This window comes from Lasioglossum baleicum, chromosome 2 (assembly GCF_051020765.1).
Source record: "Lasioglossum baleicum chromosome 2, iyLasBale1, whole genome shotgun sequence".
In the NCBI taxonomy this organism is placed as follows: Eukaryota; Metazoa; Arthropoda; class Insecta; order Hymenoptera; family Halictidae; genus Lasioglossum; species Lasioglossum baleicum.
Genome location: NC_134930.1, coordinates 282,971 through 296,875, shown reverse-complemented (window position 1 = coordinate 296,875; position 13,905 = coordinate 282,971).

Sequence of the window (13,905 nt, the reverse complement as noted above, 5' to 3'; positions counted from 1 at the left end):
ACGCTTACAACATCGCCGGTTGGCACCGCGGTTAAGGCGTTCCGACTACGGAGCGGATACTCTGGGGTTCGAGTCCTGTCGATAGTGGTTTTTTTTTCCATACGTCAAACTTTATTTTTTCAATTTCTTATTATGTATATGGTTTACTCATACGAGTTTAACAATGTTTTTTTAATGTTTTAAAAATATTTAAGTAACATTTTTAAGCAAAATACATACAAAAATAGTTTTGGATCATAAAAAGTATTATAAAACTCCAGCATAATGCATGTACCGTCGACGGTCAACTCCGGTCTCAGTGCCTATAAAAACCTGGAGTTGACCGTTTTCCCTGGCCTTCCATCCGAACGGGAAAGGACAATATGACAGTACATAGCAGGTACAGAGGTAGTTAATTTTTACCACGTTTATATTAGTTTATGATTCTGGTCGCGCAATAATCAGCTACGAAAAATACAATGACCGTCGTAAAAACTGGCCTGCAAGGAATCTTATCTTTTTGGGAGGGTGGTTATTATTTCCCTTACTAATAGCTGCGCGTATTTTCTGTACATCAAACTATATTTTTCCAATTTCTTATTATGTGGTTTATTCATGTGAGTTTAACAATATTTTTTTAATGTTTTAAAAATATTTAAGTAATATTTTTAAGTAAAATACATACAAAAATAGTTTTGGAGTATCTATTATTTCCTTGATTCTCTAATTGTATATGTTCATCATGGCGGTCCTGTTTAACATTTTTAACATTAAAAATCATGAATATAGTTTCTAGGCCTTTCGGAATTTGTAGAAACGGGTAAAATAGAAAGAAGTATATATAGCAGCTGTTCTTCCGAGTTGTCATTGTTAGCCAATTAGCTGCTGTTTTTACGTGACCTGTTAATTACAGAATTATTTATTTCTCATAAAAGTAAATATTTGTATGGAGTTGATAGAAATAGACTTATCTTTTATAATTGTGGGCAGAATGCGGGATTTTATAGGCACTGAGAACAGAGTTGACCGTCGACGGTACATGCATTATGCTCGAGTTTTATAATACTTTTATGATCCAAAACTATTTTTGTATGTATTTTACTTAAAAATGTTACTTAAATATTTTTAAAACATTAAAAAAACATTGTTAAACTCGTATGAGTAAACCATATACATAATAAGAAATTGAAAAAATAAAGTTTGACGTATGGAAAAAAAACCACTATCGACAGGATTCGAACCCCAGAGTATCCGCTCCGTAGTCGGACACCTTAACCGCGGTGCCAACCGGCGATGTTGTAAGCGTTGCGAACATTCTGGTATATATCGCACAGAATACAATTTTTTCTTTCTCTCAAATCACATTTTTTAGGTAAAATAATTGCTTGTTTCAGTGTAATAACGCTAAAAATTACTTAATATACGCACACGGTAAAGCCAACAAGTGTAACTTTCCTCCTCACAGCAAAAACGTCGAAAAAATTCGGTTTTTATTGTTTTTGACAATGATGCAGCCGAACAAAAAATCTAAAAAAAATTGACAACATTGCCTGTTATAGTACTTTATCAGGGAACCAAACAGCAAAATAGCATGTTTTCATATTTTTGAGAAAAAAATATTTTTCCGATTTTTTTGAGGTTTTTCATTTTTTACGACCACAGTTTGAAACAAAAAAATCTGAAAAAATTCTCAAAAATGCGCCTTGGGATCCAGAATGTGACACATTTTTTTCAGAATTTTAGAACGCATTTTAGACCGGAAAATGCGCCGAAAACCGCAAAATCTATTTTTCCCTGTAACTACCCTCACGGGCAAGCTAGAGGGCTGAAATTTTACTCAGAGGGGTTTTTCTTGGCAAGCTTTCGAATGGTTCAATAGCCGTTGAAAAAGCTCTAAGGGCAGTTTTGACCATCTTAATCGGCTAGGCCCTTTCCATTTCAACTCTTCTGTTTTAACTTCAATTATTCAATTTCGACCTCAAATTCAACTATTCAATTTTTTTAATTTCAATTTCCATTTCAACTTCAATTTCCATTTCAATTTCAACTTCTTCGATTTCAACTTCAATTTCAACTCTTCAAATTTCCATTTCAACTTCAATTTCAACTTTTCTATTTCAACTCTTAAATTTTTCAAATTTCAACTTCAATTCCAACTTCAATTTCCATTTCAACTTCTTCGATTTCAACTTCAATTTTGAAAAAAATGTGACACATTCTGGATCCCAAGGCGCATTTTTGAGAATTTTTTCAGATGTTTTTGTTTCAAACTGTGGTCGTAAAAAATGAAAAACCTCAAAAAAATCGGAAAAATATTTTTTTCTCAAAAATATGAAAACATGCTATTTTGCTGTTTGGTTCCCTGATAAAGTACTATAACAGGCAATGTTGTCAATTTTTTTTAGATTTTTTGTTCGGCTGCATCATTGTCAAAAACAATAAAAACCGAATTTTTTCGACGTTTTTGCTGTGAGGAGGAAAGTTACACTTGTTGGCTTTACCGTGTGCGTATATTAAGTAATTTTTAGCGTTATTACACTGAAACAAGCAATTATTTTACCTAAAAAATGTGATTTGAGAGAATGAAAAACTTGTATTCTGTGCGATATATACCAGAATGTTCGCAACGCTTACAACATCGCCGGTTGGCACCGCGGTTAAGGCGTTCCGACTACGGAGCGGATACTCTGGGGTTCGAGTCCTGTCGATAGTGGTTTTTTTTTCCATACGTCAAACTTTATTTTTTCAATTTCTTATTATGTATATGGTTTACTCATACGAGTTTAACAATGTTTTTTTAATGTTTTAAAAATATTTAAGTAACATTTTTAAGCAAAATACATACAAAAATAGTTTTGGATCATAAAAAGTATTATAAAACTCCAGCATAATGCATGTACCGTCGACGGTCAACTCCGGTCTCAGTGCCTATAAAAACCTGGAGTTGACCGTTTTCCCTGGCCTTCCATCCGAACGGGAAAGGACAATATGACAGTACATAGCAGGTACAGAGGTAGTTAATTTTTACCACGTTTATATTAGTTTATGATTCTGGTCGCGCAATAATCAGCTACGAAAAATACAATGACCGTCGTAAAAACTGGCCTGCAAGGAATCTTATCTTTTTGGGAGGGTGGTTATTATTTCCCTTACTAATAGCTGCGCGTATTTTCTGTACATCAAACTATATTTTTCCAATTTCTTATTATGTGGTTTATTCATGTGAGTTTAACAATATTTTTTTAATGTTTTAAAAATATTTAAGTAATATTTTTAAGTAAAATACATACAAAAATAGTTTTGGAGTATCTATTATTTCCTTGATTCTCTAATTGTATATGTTCATCATGGCGGTCCTGTTTAACATTTTTAACATTAAAAATCATGAATATAGTTTCTAGGCCTTTCGGAATTTGTAGAAACGGGTAAAATAGAAAGAAGTATATATAGCAGCTGTTCTTCCGAGTTGTCATTGTTAGCCAATTAGCTGCTGTTTTTACGTGACCTGTTAATTACAGAATTATTTATTTCTCATAAAAGTAAATATTTGTATGGAGTTGATAGAAATAGACTTATCTTTTATAATTGTGGGCAGAATGCGGGATTTTATAGGCACTGAGAACAGAGTTGACCGTCGACGGTACATGCATTATGCTCGAGTTTTATAATACTTTTATGATCCAAAACTATTTTTGTATGTATTTTACTTAAAAATGTTACTTAAATATTTTTAAAACATTAAAAAAACATTGTTAAACTCGTATGAGTAAACCATATACATAATAAGAAATTGAAAAAATAAAGTTTGACGTATGGAAAAAAAACCACTATCGACAGGATTCGAACCCCAGAGTATCCGCTCCGTAGTCGGACACCTTAACCGCGGTGCCAACCGGCGATGTTGTAAGCGTTGCGAACATTCTGGTATACAGGGTGTCCCAAAATTCGTGAAAATCCCGAAAGGGGGTGGTTCCTGAGACCATTCTAAGAGACATTTTCCTTTGCACCAATGTCAACTGCGGCTTTGTTTAGGAGTTATTAACGAAAAACACGGACCAATCAGAGCGCGTCCTGGCCCGCCGCACCGCGCCGCGCCGGCAAGCGAGTGTCGGTGGTACGCCGTGACATCGCAACGAACAAGAGTTTCTCGATAATGTGAATCCTCTCCGATTTCGATGAGCTTTGGATACGTTGTCCAGACCATGATTCTGAACAACATTTCTCTTTAGACTTTTTGGCGATCGGCTTTAGTTTACGAGATAAACGTAAAAAAAGAGAAGAAGCAGAAACTGATTGAATTAAAAACTCACGTATTCAGCCGTAAATCCATTTGCTGCTTCGAAATGTGTGTCACTGGGTCACTGGGTGACGAACTGCACAGATGTCTTCAGGTACACGGCAGTACCGAAAGCCAAGGGACGTACGGCCAGGTCGACGAACTGCACAGCCGGTGGTAGAAGGCCTAAGGGATGCGCGGTCAAGTCGACGATCCAGAATTTAACTTTCACTTTCGAATCGATAAATAATTCGTATGTTTATTTTACACAGATGCCTTGAAATTTTTCCACACTCACAATCTCTGTTCACATTTGTCAACACATAGTTATGCACTAATAATAATTGCCATATCCCTTGTACTGCTGCACAAATCACAACAATCAGGTAATGCAATCACTAGACTGCGGATTTCATGCATTTGTAGCAAACATGAGTAGGTGCATTTTAATACAGTAGAGAGATTAAAATAATTTCAAAACACCAATGTATTATTTTCAAATTCTTAAAATGATCACAGTAAGAATCAAATATCTGTCTGGCTCCTGTCCCTTGTAATAGCGGCAGCCAACATTCATTTTGCATAAAGATTCGCAGTCTAGTGATTAGTTTAAATATCACCATCAAAAACACAGCTAATAGCAACCGTTAGCTTTGAATTGACAAGTCTTTGGAGATGTTCTCTCTACCGCGGCTCGAACGACACTGATTTTCCTCAAGATTTTTCTAAAGAATTTAGGAAGGGCATTTAGAGTGTCGAAATTCGAAATGCACGCTGTAGCACGAGAACGACGGGACGGTTAGACGAAAAACAGAATGCGAGAAGGACCGCTGTAAGCTTTGTGGCAAACACATGTTTAGTTTTTCCTGCAGGTTGGTACGTAGAGTCGATGGGTAACTGTTCGAAAACGTCATCCGTCCTTTTACCCAGCAAGGGGTAAAAATGTCAGGTCAGCGTAGCATCCCTATTGTCCTATACCTTCCTTAAGAAACTTTCTAAAAGAAGGACAGACGACGTTTTCGAACGGTTACCCATCGACTCTGCGTACCAATCTACAGGAAAACCTAAACATGTGATTGCCATAAGTCTTAAAGCGATCCTTCTCGTATCCTGTTTTTCGTCCAACCGTCCCGTCGTTCTCGTGCTACAGCGTGCATTTCGAATTTCGACACTCTAAATGCCCTTCCTAAATTCTTTAGAAAAATCTTGCGGAAAATCAGTGTCGTTCGAGCCGCGGTAGAGAGAACATCTCCAAAGACTTGTAAATTCAAAGCTAACGGTTGCTATGTATTAGCTGTTTTTTTGACTGTGATATTTAAACTAATCACTAGACTGCGAATCTTTATGCAAAATGAATGTTGGCTGCCGCTATTACAAGGGACAGGAGCCAGACAGATATTTGATTCTTACTGTGATCATTTTAAGAATTTGAAAATAATACATTGGTGTTTTGAAATTATTTTAATCTCTCTACTGTATTAAAATGCACCTACTCATGTTTGCTACAAATGCATGAAATCCGCAGTCTAGTGATTGCATTACCTGATTGTTGTGATTTGTGCAGCAGTACAAGGGATATGGCAATTATTATTAGTGCATAACTATGTGTTGACAAATGTGAACAGAGATTGTGAGTGTGGAAAAATTTCAAGGCATCTGTGTAAAATAAACATACGAATTATTTATCGATTCGAAAGTGAAAGTTAAATTCTGGATCGTCGACTTGACCGCGCATCCCTTAGGCCTTCTACCACCGGCTGTGCAGTTCGTCGACCTGGCCGTACGTCCCTTGGCTTTCGGTACTGCCGTGTACCTGAAGACATCTGTGCAGTTCGTCACCGAGTGACCCAGTGACACACATTTCGAAGCAGCAAATGGATTTACGGCTGAATACGTGAGTTTTTAATTCAATCAGTTTCTGCTTCTTCTCTTTTTTTACGATTATCTCGTAAACTAAAGCCGATCGCCAAAAAGTCTAAAGAGAAATGTTGTTCAGAATCATGGTCTGGACAACGTATCCAAAGCTCAACGAAATCGGAGAGGATTCACATTATCGAGAAACTCTTGTTCGTTGCGATGTCACGGCGTACCACCGACACTCGCTTGCCGGCGCGGCGCGGCGCGGCGGGCCAGGACGCGCTCTGATTGGTCCGTGTTTTTCGTTAATAACTCCTAAACAAAGCCGCAGTTGACATTGGTGCAAAGGAAAATGTCTCTTAGAATGGTCTCAGGGACCACCCCCTTTCGGGATTTTCACGAATTTTGGGACACCCTGTATATCGCACAGAATACAATTTTTTCTTTCTCTCAAATCACATTTTTTAGGTAAAATAATTGCTTGTTTCAGTGTAATAACGCTAAAAATTACTTAATATACGCACACGGTAAAGCCAACAAGTGTAACTTTCCTCCTCACAGCAAAAACGTCGAAAAAATTCGGTTTTTATTGTTTTTGACAATGATGCAGCCGAACAAAAAATCTAAAAAAAATTGACAACATTGCCTGTTATAGTACTTTATCAGGGAACCAAACAGCAAAATAGCATGTTTTCATATTTTTGAGAAAAAAATATTTTTCCGATTTTTTTGAGGTTTTTCATTTTTTACGACCACAGTTTGAAACAAAAAAATCTGAAAAAATTCTCAAAAATGCGCCTTGGGATCCAGAATGTGTCACATTTTTTTCAGAATTTTAGAACGCATTTTAGACCGGAAAATGCGCCGAAAACCGCAAAATCTATTTTTCCCTGTAACTACCCTCACGGGCAAGCTAGAAGGCTGAAATTTTACTCAGAGGGGTTTTTCTTGGCAAGCTTTCGAATGGTTCAATAGCCGTTGAAAAAGCTCTAAGGGCAGTTTTGACCATCTTAATCGGCTAGGCCCTTTAATACGAAGTTGAAATTGAGAAATTGAAGTTGATATTTGAATAATTGAAGTTGAAATCGAAGAGTTGAAATGGAAATTGAAGTCGAAGTTGAAATAGAAGAGTTGAAATGGAAATTGAAGTCGAAGTTGAAATAGAAGAGTTGAAATGGAAATTGAAGACGAAGTTGAAATTGAAAAATTGAAGTTTTAATCGAAGAGTTGAAATTGATGTTGAAATTGAAATTTGAAAAATTGAAGAGCACGTAGAAAAATAAAGAAGAAAGTAAAAAAAAATATTTATAAGAAATGCCGACAAGGGACACGAACCCCGACCAATCTCGTGGTAGACATTCGCTCAACCTGCTCGGCCACCGACCGCTGTGACAAGATGTTTTCACTCATGGAGTATAACGCACATGTTGCATTTCAAAATCGATTTTCTCGAAAATGGGTTCGCGTTGGCTGCTAAGACCAATTGCATAGTTCATGAGGGTGGGTAAGCTATGTCCACACAAAAACTCGTTGCGATCCGGCGTACTCGATACGCGAGGTCTCCTCGTTACAGTAATTTTTCGATCGGAGTCTCCACACCCGGGTGTTGGACGGACTTGGGTAGAGTACGGAGGCTATATTTTTATGACTGCGTCTACCGCGCCGAGACTTCAAACGACGAGCCGAACATAGAGAAGGACAGAATGAAATAGGATCGCGTGTCGCCGTCGCGTCGCCGGCACAGTTTAAAGGCCCGTGCGTCATCACAATGAAACACCAAGACCTCAGCTTTCTTATTTTCTATGATATCATTATGGAACTTTCACCAACATATTCGTGGCATTTCTCTGATTAAAATGATACCAAACACGATATAATTTGGCCAATATTTATATGGTTTAATCGACGATGAAAGTTTCGAACGCAACGAAGAAGAGCGTATTGGAAAGAAAGAGACGCGAACAGTAGCCGCCTTACGACTCTGTTAGACACAACTACTATATTTGGTGTATTTTACCTTAAAATACTTTTTAAATTTCTTAATATTGCTTTTAAAAGAATTCTACAAAAATATCCTTGACTAGTGTGAAGTTAGATATAAAAAAAGAAGAGAATTGAGATGAAAAAAAAAAAATACACCTACGACGGGCGCGAACCTAGCATAGGCCGGTCCACAATCGAACGCCTAACGCGCTGAGCCAACTTTTTTTTTTTTTTTTTTTAAAGAGCGTTTATTGTGCCTGAATAAAATATGTAATTACAATAGGTACATGAAACTTTTTACGCACAAAAGTTTGACGTAGTGTGAAAATTAGGAGATTAAACTAAAGGCCCGTAGGGACGGGCTCGCGCGGTTTAGCATTGTACGTTTTATTGCACTTAATGCAGGTGTGTCGGCTTAGTCTAAGAGGTTTTCTTATATTATTGTATAGTTCGAAGTGTACAGAAAGGCACGGTGGGAAAACTGTACATTTGATCGATGTTTTGAGTTTTGTCGGAGTTTTCTGGGTGTCAACCCGTTAATGGTTTTATTTTTATTGGAGTGCTTGGCCCTGAGAAATCTGAATCAAAAGCGCTGGGAGTGTGTCTTAGAGTTAACTTAAACTTATGTATAACTGAGCATTACAATTTTTTTTTTTTTTTTTATATATTATATATGTGTAATGTGTTTGAGTTATGTTGATGGGACGAGCCACCAGTATCTTTTAGTGTTTTTCCTGTGGTCGTTTTCTGTATCGAATTCTGTTAGTTTATATAGAAATCTCATTTCTGGGCCGTGTATGTTTATGTTGCTGTTGTATGTTATTGTTTTGTTGAAGTTTTTTCGGTTGTAGTGATATATAATTGGATATCCGTGTGTGTTTTGTATGAGACCAGCGGAGTCAAGGTGTATGAAAGCTTCCGGTGGTGTGTATCCTGTGAATCTTGTTTTTTTCTAAATATTGGGGGTTCGGAAAGGTAGAGCTGAAAATGAGGCTGTTGTTATCTACGTTTCTTGTGTTTGCCCAGTGATTTCTTGTGGTCTTTAGCATGAATAGGTCTATGCGCATTGTTTTTGATTTTTTTAGCAGTGCGTGGTTGCTGTAATATTTTGTATAGTTTGATTCCGGGGTTTTATACGCGTTCAAACAGGCTCTGAGGCATCTTCGTTCGAACAAGCGGATTTTCTCCATCGTACTGGCGCTGATGTTATACCAGATAGGTATTCCGTAGGTGAGTATCGGTCTGATTAGTAGTTTGTAACAAAGAAGTTTAACTTCTTTGTCAAGGTATTTGGAGTAGAAAATCCGCTTGTTCGCTGCGACTGCCTTTTGAGCTTTTTCGATTTGTATTTGTACATGTTCGTTGAAATGAAGCTTAAAGTCTAAGTATACTCCTAAATATCGGACGACCTTTTTGTGTGGTATTTTTAAGTTTGTGTCTCTGTTGTCTTGTATGTGGAAGAGTTGGCGTTCGTACGTACGTCATTATTTGCGTCTGAGTTTTTTGAAAGAGTTGGTCTGAAAAGTATTGTCTCGCATTTATTAACGTTGATTTTAAGTTTCCATGTGTGAAAGTATTCCTGTATTTTGTCAAACAAATCTTGTAGTTTCTTTTTAATTATTGACGGTCTATTATCGATAATGTATGATAAAAGGTCGTCCGCGTATGCTATGGCGCCTTTGCGGTTGTCCTCCTTCAGGTTGAACATTATAAAATAGCCAAGAACAGGCGTGGACATAGGGGCGATGAGTATACCTCCGCTGAATGCGGAAAGCGGGACAGCGAAGGTATAAAAGCATCGCTTTTACAGATAGAGGAAGGGTCCCTAGGTCCCGGGCGGTGGGGTTTTAGTGGGTATAGGCGAAGGATTAAGTCCATATGATTCCCCCACTTTTCATCTTAGGGGGAAGCCGAGTCGCACACTACCCTCTCCGACCTCCATCGGAGGAGAGGGTGTGCGTAAGAGCATTTCCCCACCGCCCTTAAACAAACAAAAAAAAAAAAAAAAAAAAAAAAAGGTTGAACATTATAAGAAGGTCGCTTAGGTATAGGCTAAACAGGATGGGGGAATTTACGGCACCCTGTTGTAGTCCGTTTTGTACTGTAAATACTATGGAGGAGGAGTTTTGCCCTTCGGACACCTTGAATGTTTTGTTATGGGTCATGCTCCATAGCATTTTTATGAGGTGAGGTGGGAAATTCTTTTTGATTAGTTTGAAGAAAAGTCCGTCCAGCCAAACAGTGTCGAATGCTTTTTCTAAATTTATGAATATTGCTCCTACGCAGTCTCCTGCATTTCGGGCCCAGCAGATGTCTGCTGTAAATTTAGCTATAGCGTGTATTGTCGAATGTCTGCGTCTGAATCCAAATTGAGTTTCCGGTATTAAATTATTTGTGGAGGAGAAGTGTTCTATTGCATTGTTGATTGTTATTTCAAATATCTTGCTTATGTTTGGTAAGAGGCTTATTGGTCTATAGCTGGCTGGGTCATTACTGTTTTTACCCTTCTTTTTTAATGCAATCACTTTTGCGGTTTTCCATGCGGATGGGAAATGCATTCTGTTGAGGCAGTTATTAAATAATATTGCGTAATTGTGTGTGTAAACTGGTGGTAGATGTTTGAGGATTATGTTTGGGATGTTGTCGTAGCTGGCAGACTTTTTGTTGTTGAGATTTTTTAGGATTTGGGTTAGCTCGAATGTGGATGTGAAGTAATTTGGAGGGATTGAGTTGGGGTTCGGGTTGTCTGCTCTGTTGTCGTTGGAGAATATGCAAACTGTATTGTCGTTTCGTATGTCTTCGTCTATTTCTGTTTTCAACTTTAGAATTTTTTGATTTATTATGTTAGATAGTTGTTGTTTGCCCATGTTTTTATTCTGTGTGTGTGCCTTTTCAAAGTGCGCTCCTAGTACGTTTAGTTTGTCATTTATGTCTGTTATTCTTATGTTGTCGTCCTCGTCTATTTGTGCTTCATTCATGTTTATGTTGGCATTTGTGATTATTTCTGTGTTTGATGTGTTGATTTTTAGCGTGTCTATTGCGTTCTGTTCTTTAGGTCGGAATATTGTTTTTATAGAAGGAAAGAGCTCTTTGGGTTTGTGCGTTGAGAGGTTTGATATTTTTTTTTTCCAGAAGTTGCTTACTGAGCTTTGGAATTCGGTTTTGATTTTTTTTCTGATTGTTTTGAGTATGTGTTTCAGAATGTTTATTATTGTGTCGTTTGAGTCGGTGAAGTTGTTTATCGATGTCAGTCTGTTGAGTTTGGTAATTAGTGTACTTTTTAGTTTTTTTATGGAAGGGGTGATGTATCTGTCTGATGCGTTGTAATTGTAAGATATGCGTGGTATTGATCGTTCAATGGCTGTGTTTATGTTTTTGTTTAATGTTTCTATGTAATTGTCAATTTCGGTGATTGTTAGGTTTTTTGTATTTGGGATATCAGTGTCGTCTATGTTTAGTAGTTCCTTTTGGAATTTGAGCCAGTCGGTTTTGCTGTAGTTGTATATGATGTTTGTGGGTGGTACTTCTATGATCATTTGGTTGTTGGGGAGAAGTGATATTATTATTTCTGTTGCTTTCTGGTCGCTGTCGAAGTCTAATGTTTTTAGTCTGCCGGGGGTAGGTTGATTATGAAATTTAATTCTGTTGTCTGCTAGGCAAATGTCTATAGATGTACCGCTCTTTGGGTATGATGGCGACGCTGTGTTTAGTAGGGATACTCTGTTTTGTATTTGATTATTGAGTAGCCACCTTTTTAGTGAGGATCCTCTGTTGTTGTTTGTGTTATTGTGCCAGTCGGTGTGTTTTGCGTTTAAGTCACCTGCAATAATGTAGTAGTTATTTGTTTTATGCAGTTCTAGTGAGTTACTAATTGTTGTGAGGTCTGCTGTAAATTTTTTGTTGTTGCTGCCTGGAGAGTATACTGCAATTAGGAATAGTCGACTTTGGTTTATTTTTATTTCAATTGCTGTTGATTCGAGATTTGAGCTATTTGAGCTGTTTGTCTGGACGGTTTTAAATTTTATGTTATCTCTGATGAGGATGCCGGTTCCCCCACCTCGTTTTGAGTTCGGTCTGTCGGATCTAATAAATATGTAATTCTTAAAGTTTACACGGTATCTATCGTTAAGTTTGGTTTCGCATAGCAGGACCGCATCCGGTTCGTGTACTTCTAAGAATTCGGAGAGTGACGCACGTTTTTCGTTTGAGATGAGTGAGTTAACGTTTAGCTCTATTATTTTTAGTGTTTGATGAGTAATTGTTTTGATATTGTTGGTGATACTAACGTTTGATGAATTGTTCTGTGCGTTTGGATACATTCTAAATTTCTACGTTACATGCCTGAGCTAATGAGTTGATTCTGTTGCTATTATTTTTAATTTGATTTGTTAGTTGATCTGTTTGAGATTTTATGGCTGAGTCTATTATATATTTTATTTGGGAGATTAGAGAGAGAGCGTTTTGTGATTGAGGTTGGGTTTGGTGTGTGGTTGGGATTGTTGTTGGATGGGTCGAGGCTGTGTTTATTAGGTTTGATAGTTCTTTTCTGTCTGTGTTGTTTGTTACGATCTGGCTGAAAGATTTGTACGGTTTGATGAAGTTTGAAGTGAACGTGTGTATGGTTTCCTTTTCTAATTGAGTAGCTAATCTTTTTGATTCTATTCTTTCTTTCAGTTCTTTTAATTTTGGGCAACCTCTGTAGGAGGCTGGATGTCCATGTGTTTTGCAGTTGACGCAATATGGGGGAGAGTCTGCGTTTTCGGTTTGGGAGTCTGCGGAACGTGGACACTCTCCGGGATTGTGATCGTGTTCACATTTGACGCATCTATAATTTAAGTTGCAGTTTTGAGCTACATGTCCTATGCGTTGGCATCTCATGCACTGGATGCGATCCTTTTTTATTATTTTCTCCCATTTGACAATTGTGTGTAATAGGGATTTGATTTGATTCAGATTTTTCGGGTTGCTATCCGCGGATATTTGTACCATGAATATTGGTAGGGTTCTGCCTTCTTCTGAGGATTTTTTTGTAGTGAATCTTTTTACTGAAATGAAGGAGAGGCCTTCAATTTTTAAATTATTTAGAGCTGTGAGAATTTCGTCGGGGTCAAAGTTTCCTTCTACGTTTTTGAGTAAGATCGTTGTGTTTTTGTCTGCTTTTGGTGTATATGTGAAGAATTGAATTTGCATGTTTTTAAGTGTTTCGCACGCTGTTTTGTGGTTAGCTATCGATTGGGTCTGTAGTATGTGTTTGTTGTTGTTAAGTTTTTTGAAGTTGAAATCGTTCATTATGAGAGATAGTTTGGCTATTATATTTTTGATTGTGTTAGTGTGAATAGTGATGGGGGGAGGTTTGAGTGATTTTTTGAAGGTGGAATTATCTTCGAACTCAGAAGAAGGCAGTGTTTGTTCGTTTTTACCTGTTAGGTGAGGGTATTTCGCGGTACCGTTCTTTATGACTTTCGGGTGGTGTGAGAGAGTTGTTGTGCCGCTGGGCCCTGCTGACATTTGCTGGGTGGGGCTACCTGGGATTGTCACTGTGTTGTTTGCTGGAACGGATGTTGGTGATGTTGAAGTTGGTGTTGGTGCGGGAGTGAGGGTTTCTCCGGTTTTTCCTGTCCTATTGTTGAGCTGCGCTGGGATTTTATTGGGGATGGAGTTTTCCTGGTTTATTGGTGCTTTGGCCGTGTCCTTTTTTTTAAGATAAAGAGTCGTCTTCTGTGCTGTTGTGGGGTCTTTTGGTACCTGCTCCGGTTAATGGTTTTTGCCTGTTGACGTCGTCTTCGATTTCGGTTGGGGTGGGCGTAATG